Source organism: Microcaecilia unicolor, chromosome 6, assembly GCF_901765095.1.
Source record: "Microcaecilia unicolor chromosome 6, aMicUni1.1, whole genome shotgun sequence".
Taxonomy (NCBI): domain Eukaryota; kingdom Metazoa; phylum Chordata; class Amphibia; order Gymnophiona; family Siphonopidae; genus Microcaecilia; species Microcaecilia unicolor.
In genome coordinates, this window is record NC_044036.1 from 141,782,348 (window position 1) to 141,790,134 (window position 7,787).

Genomic DNA, 7,787 nt, shown 5'->3' on the forward strand with positions numbered 1-7,787 from the left:
TTCTTCCCCCTTCTACTCAAATGCTTATCTTTCATTCTCCCTCTCCCTCTTCCCAAGTCTGAATCTGAACCCTGACTCCTGCGTCGAAATGTATGCAAACCTGTTTTATGCATATTCATTCTGGGTATCCTGAAAGTCTGACTAGCTGGGTCTGTCTGCAGGACTGGCTTGAGTAACCCTGTTTGACAGAAGTATTTAGGGTCCGATCCAAAGTGATCTTTCTACACATGATGAGTAGAAACATAGCCTGTGTGAGTTTTTTTTTATAGACCTTGGTTTCATCAGCAGTTATACCTTTTTAAATAACAAAAAAAGACAACTTGATAAAAGGTGAAGAAAATCAAGGAGTGAGAAAACTAGGCTTCAATGTAAGACTCCTGCTGGGTCCTACAAAGAAGCAAAAGTAGAAGCCAACTACAACTTCTTTCTGATCATCTAGGAACATCTCTAAATAGACTTAAAGCACTGTTTCAGCAGTTAGATACTGGTTAGTGTAAAACACAACATTATAATCCCCCAGGAATATTCTCATGTACTGAGGGCTCTCTGGTGGCTCCTATCCAGCATCATAAAACTTCAACCAGGATTCACTAACACTTTGCTTCAAAAAGACTCAAAAGCAGTTTTTCTCTACAGTCTTCTGTAATCCCAGTCTCAATGTTTGGACTCCCCTTTTAACTCAGGGTAACTGTTCCCCATTTATCACAAATTCTGGGAATCCTTCCCTGCTGTATCCTCTGGTAACTGGTCACATTTCTGGTACCCCTGATGGGCCCCCTGTCACCTTTCTTGGGAATATAACCCTGGTTTCTCAGCTTTCACAAATATGCAAATTGGATACACCAGGTGCAAATCCACTTTATTAGCACTCTGCTCCAGTCTTCTGGGGAACAACTTCTTTCCAGCATATCATTTAACTTCCAATAATACACAGTTCTCTTACTACCATGTCCATACCAGGTAAGTACCTTCTTGGTTTTTAGAGGGATCCTTCTCTCTCCACTTCCCATCCACTTAACATCAGCCTTTCTTATTATTGAACATACTCCTTTTCTTCAGCAATTGCAGTGTATTGAGTTATGAGATGTGGTGTTGTCCTGGTTTATGAGAAGAAGGAAGGAGAAAATCCAAACCTTACGTGTATATGTACAGCACAAAAAAGGAGTGAGGTAAAAAAGATTTATTTATTTGGGATTTTGCTCACATCTTTTTCAGTAGTAGCTCAAGGTGAGTTACAGTCAGGTATACTGGGTATTTCTCTGTCTCTTGAGGGCTCACAATCTAATATTCTACCTGAGGCAATGGAGGGTTAAGTGACTTGCCCAAGATCACAAGGAGCAGCAATATCACCATTTTATATATTTGCATTAGTTGTATGTTTTTTAAATGTATTTAACACTAAAGAATCTGATTACTATTTATTCAGTTCTAGTGATTTTTATTTTTTATTTATTTATTATACTTGTCTTTTATTGCGTTATACCATCTTTTTATACTTTCCAATGGGTGCTATATGTCAATTGGATTGGCTAATTTTCTATGTATTCTTTATTTATTGTTATTTATTTTATGTTTCAAAGGTTGTTGACCCTTCAAGCAGGCTCACACTCTGAAACATGGCCATATCGAGTCCCTGCTGTGTTGATGTTTGCTGACTATATTAAAATCCTATATACCATGGTCTTGGAATCCTCGTCTTTTTTACCTCACTCCTTTATTGTGTTGTCCTGGTTTACTTCATACCTGACCAGCTGCCAACAGCTGGCATGGTCAGATGGAAGCCCCATCCTCTTTTCCTTGTGGTTTACCCTAACAATCATCACTTTTGAGCCCATTAATTTCCAAAATCATGAAATTTGGATTTGTTGCCATTTATTTGCTGATGATATGCAAATGCTTGAACTTTCTGGGAAGGACTCCCCAGAGTGACTAAATAACATTAATTCTTGCTTAGCTGTATTCACACGGATTCACAGGAGTGGCCTAGTGGTTAGAGCACCGGTCTTGCAATCCAGAGGTGGCTGGTTCAAATCCCACTGCTGCTCCTTGTGATCTTGGGCAAAGTCACTTAACCCTTGATTGCCTCAGGTACAAACTTGGATTGTGAGCCCTCCTGGGACAGAGAAATATCCAGAGTACCTGAATGTAACTCACCTTGAGCTACTACTGAAAAAGGTGTGAGCAAAATCTAAATAAATAATAAAAGGAAGAGTTAGGTCATATAACCGATGGTCCATACTTTCACACTGGGTGGTATTTTATAAAAGAACATTTACAAATGGGAGTGACCTAAATATTCAAATATTGCAATTTATGCACATTCTTAGTGCCACAAACCAGGTGACACCTTTTAAAATTAACCCCCCCCCCCCCCCCAATAGTGTGCAGACATGAAATGGACTATACCCTGCAGAAAACAGAGGGGGGGAGAGACGGAGAACTGTAGGACCCTAGGAAGAGAAGGGGGGAAAGGACTCACCATTTTTAAAGACAATTGGCCCCTGGAAGAGTCTGGCAGCTTGGAATTGACTCCCGGAGCCGGAGAGGTCACGTTTCTGTCTCTCACCAGTACAGCCCTGAGTACAGCGATTTGGGACAGAGTCATTATGGCAGATGATAACATTACAGAAGAGATAGACTTCCGGGAAGTCCTCAAATTTAAAGACTTGAAATGCAAAGCGCTCTTCTCTCTGGTCCCCTACTGGGTATTTGCGCAGCGTGGAGTCCTGCCGACACCTGTAGAGGAGAGGGGGGGGGGGGAGAATGAGCAGTGGAGGTTACTGAGCTGTGCACTTCAACAGAGGAAGGAAGAGACTAAAGATTATGCACAAAGGGGTGATTCCATAAAGTTTGCCCATGAATGATTAGAATAGCCAAAATCACTATGCCCACACTAGCGCACTCCTCAAGTCACTTCACTGGCTCCCTATCCGCTTCCATATACAATTCAAACTCCTCTTATTAACTTTTAAATGCATCCACTCTATGACCCCTCACTGCCTCTCCTCTCTCATTTCTCCCTACACTCCTCCCCGTCAACTCCGCTCTCTGAACAAATCTCTCTTGTCGTCCCCCTTCTCCGCCACCGCTAACTCCAGACTTCGATACTTTTATCTTGCGGCACCTTATGCCTGGAACCGTCTTCCTGAACCCATACGTCTATCTCCATCTCTACCTGTTTTTAAATCTATGTTGAAAACTCACCTTTTCACTACTGCCTTTGGCCCCTAACCGCTACTCATTTGCCCTCCTCCTTCCCTGTTCCTCTTTACCCTGTAATTCCCTTGCCCGTAATGTCTTGTCTGTCTGTTTTACTTAGATTGTAAGCTCTTTGAGCAGGGACTGTCTCCCTATGTCAAGTGTTCAGCGCTGCGTGCGGCTGGTAGCGCTATATAAATGTTAGTAGTAGTAGTAACATAGGCGCCTATGCAAAAAGTGTACCTAAGTGCTATTCTGTTACTATGTGCCTATCTGTGATAAAAGTGTAGTTCACAGGTGGGGTAATTATGGGCGGGGCCTGAGGAGAGCATAGGCAGGGTGCACACTTTCATGCACAACTCAAAGTTATGCATATTTCTGACCAGTGTAATACTCACACCTAAGCGCATACATACATATAAACCCGCTTATGCCAGTATTGTATAAAAGAAAGCAGAAAACCTATGTTCCTTTACAGAATCTGTGACCATCAGTAACTGGCTAGTTATCTATATATAGGCACACAGTTATAGAATTATTCCCATAATACATACAATTAGGACTAACGTTAACACTATCCTGCTTAAACACTGACCATAGTGAGGCTGAGACAAATATATTAGAAATAAAACAAGTACATTATCAGGTTTGACAATGAAAGCTCATGCAAGGGATCTTTTCAAGAGGTCATTCTTTACGCTGTGGCTGTTAAAGTGATTATGAACTTATCTAATACTGATGATTTTTGGAAGGTACTGTTTCAGCTGATTTTCCCAAGTATTGATTACTGGAATGTGTTCCTTTGAGGCCTGCCAGAAAGTATGATTGAAGCTTTGTTCTAGTGCAGAATTCATCAGCGAGATTTATTATTGGAACCAGTGGCGTAGCCAGAAGGCAGTTTTTGGGTGGGCCAGTGGGCAGGTTGGGTGGGCATGCTTTTCCTCTTCCCTTACCCCCCCCCCCCCCCCCCAACTATGAACTTACAAAAATGAAATACTTTAGCTGGTGAAGATCTCTAGCCCACAGACCCCTGTTTAGAAAAGCACAGCAGTCAAAGGCACTGCTCCATGCTAGTGACACTGGCTTCGGCACCATAGGCATGCTCAGTTCTCATACATGACATATTCCAATCATTAAACAGAAATAACATTTTTTTTCTACCTTTGTTGTCTGGTCATGTTATTTTTCTAATCATGTTGTCCCAGTCTCTGGTTTCTGCATTCCTCTGTCTTCTCTTCTCTTAACTTTTTTTCCAATATCCTCAGTCCATTTGACCTTTCTTCTCTCTCTATGTCCACCATCCATCTCCCTTCTGTGTCCATGTCTTTATCCTCCCTCTGTGTTTTTGCTCTTATCCTCCCCCATGTCAAGCACCTCACCTTTGTGACCCTGCTCTTATCCTTCCCTGTAGCCATAATCTCCCCCTATTCCTTATCTCATGTCCAACATGTCCTGCATCCTGTCCTTCCTTGTGTTCAGATTCTTCTCCCATTCTTTGACTCATGTCCATCAACCCCTCTCTGTGTCCAGTCCTTCCCGGCATCAATTCTTCTCCCCTCCGCCATTCCTTCCCTCATTCCTTCACTTATCCAGCAAGCAACCCTTGTGAGCATTCATTCTGGGTATCCAAAATCTTCCACCATTCTTCCTTCATAACCAGCATGGCCTCTCTATGTCCTGTTTCTCCCTGTGTCCCCCCCCCCCCCCCCCATTCCTTCTCTTATGAGCAGCATTCCTTCCCTATATCCCCGACCCCCAATTCTGCATCTCCTCTATTTTCTGTCCTCCTCTGTGTCCTTTTTCCTCACCCCCAATCCAGCATGTCTTCTATTTTTCAGTCCTCCTCGGTGTCCTTCCTTATCCCAATTTTCCCCTTCTTGTTCTCATGCACTCTCAAATCTTCCTGCCCCTACAGCAGCTCTCTCCCCTTCAACCGCCAACTAAACCCAATGATGCAGTCCTTGGAAGGCAGCGCGGGACCTCCCAGCCACGTCACAGTGATGACTCTGCGGTGTCTCACCCCTAAGACACAGATTTCATGTTTCTGTGAGGGCGGGAGGCCCTCCTGCCCTATCAGAAACAGGAAGTCCGTGTCTTAGGGGTGAGACAACGCAGAGTCATCAGTGTGACGTGGCTGAGAGGTCCCGCGCTGCCTTCCACAGACTACATCATTGCCGCGAGCCCTCGGATACCGTCGTTACTTCATCATTACCGCTACATGGATACCAGCGGCGGCGGCGTTTTGGCAACGATCCTCTCTCCCACCCCTGTCTTGCACTTTGTAGACGTGGCGTCCCGCTCCGGAGCTTGCCCTCCGCCGCACTGATGCAACTTCTGTTTACACAGGGACACGGCAGAGAGAAGGCCCTGGAGCAGGACGCCACGTCTGTGAGTTGCTGCCAGGCAGCGCCAATAGTAAGCGCCGCGGCAGGGGTGGGAGAGGGTGAGAAATGGATGTGTGTTTCTGGGTGTGCCCGAGGCAAAATTGGGTGGGCCCAGGCCCACCCGTAGCTACGCCCCTGATTGGAACATTACGAAGGGAACATATCTCTCCATTTTAGTCTCTCTGCATTAGTTTACCAGCAGAGACATGGGTCAAATTTAAGGCATTAATACTGATGTTTCAGTATCTTAAGCTTCCACCTTTTAGTTTAGCACCTTTTAGTTTAGTTTAATTGATTTATTTTGTATTCCACCTAATTACTTAAGTAGCTCTCAAAAGTCACATACATAATCACAAAATCACATATATTTTCATAAAATTAAAATACAATAAAACAGAAAATCAACAGAATCAATCAAATAACTATCCAACCCACAGTAAACATTATCAGGAAGCATGCCTTTTCAGTCTTTGGTGCCCCTCCCCCCTCCATTTATGGTAAACATTGGTATTTGAGTTATGCGTGCAGAGTGAATTTGAAGGATTTTAAGAAGTCGCTGCATGCACCTTTGGATTTACTCTGCCAGAGAGATTTGATATCTTTTCTTTCATTCATGTACCAAGTTAGGCCATGCCACTTAAGGCTCTTCTGAGAGAGTTCAAAATAGAGTTAGATTATATGATGTTCTGATGTTATATGATGTTCTGAAACAATTTTGTGTTCTCTCTTAAAAGAGTCTTTTCACTTTAATTGTTACATTAAGGATTTAGTTATTGACATTATGGGTTTGTTTTATTGTGTTATTATGTGTTTGTCATACTTTTTATGCTTTGACCTAATGGTTTGTAATTTTGGTAATACTGGTGTTTGTGGAAATTAGTGTACCATATTTGTGATTGTTGTGCTCCAGCCTTAAATTAGTCGACAGTTATTGGCTACATTTATATCCCACATAATCCACTATGTTCTTGGCAGGTTCTTGCTCAAACATCGGGGAACTAACCCATGTAAAGCTCCTTGTACCGGGGTCAAGATCTTAAACCAAAATGGGGACCAAATAAAGAGCTCTTAAGAAGATTGAAGCTCTGTCTCACTGCCTACCACAAAAATGATTTTAGCACCCATATTTTGAGCAAGCTGAACCTGGTGAAAGATTTCTTAGATAAACTCAATTATAGATGGGACGCTCTTACCCATGTTTGATGATACTATAAGTCATATCTCCCAGCTCTAAAGATGGTGAGGATTTGCAATTTTCTGTCAGTATCTGAAGACCTTCATCATCTGACTCCACTTTAAATTCCACATAGAGACGTCCATGCATGCCAACCTCGTACGGGAATATGGTAACTGGGTCCATGAAATCTTCACTGTGGTAGAACTTCAGTGAGATGTTGTGATGACCCAGTGTCACCACATCAGTGAATGTCGGATTGAAACTTAAGCTCAGGGTCTCATTCCCCACTATCTCACACTTCAATAGAACCTCAATCCGATGAATAGGGGTGCCAGGGACAGTTCCATAAACAGTATTCGCATAAAATGTCTTCCCGTCTTCAGTCTAAGGAAATAATGAGCAGCCTGAATTTAGTAAAGGGCGTTGGTGCCAAAATTAAGAAGAGAAGGAAGTTATAGAGATAGGGATTGCCAACTAAGAACATATATTTAACATTTACAGGATTTGGGGCAAATCTACAGAATACATATGTAGACCAAACAATTCCTGGAACCATAAGATTTCTAAACAAATACAATCATTGTTTATTAAGCTGAATACTGGGGTGCTTTGGGCATAAGTACTCATTGTAATTTCCTAATGCGTATTCATTTGATACTAAAATAAACTTCATTCGGCCTTATTAGCTAGAAGTCAACATAGTGTCTTCATTATGACAACTGTATGTGTAGGGACAGTGAGAAGGAGGTGTAAATTTTCATGTGTGTATATTCTGTTGGAATGCATGTAAATTTAAACTAATTTATTCCCACATATTTACATTACAGAGGGAAGTACACTCGTAGTAAACACGGAAACAGGGCAAGGACATGACGATCACCTATTTGCTGGCTGTTTAGAAGTGAATGTACCGGTAGTCTTGCCCACCATATCCTGGAAAGTTTGAAACTAACTGGGAAGGCAGGACATGAAGGGAACTAGTCCCAAGGCAGGCAGTGAGACAGCTGGTGAGGTAAACGTGGAGAAAG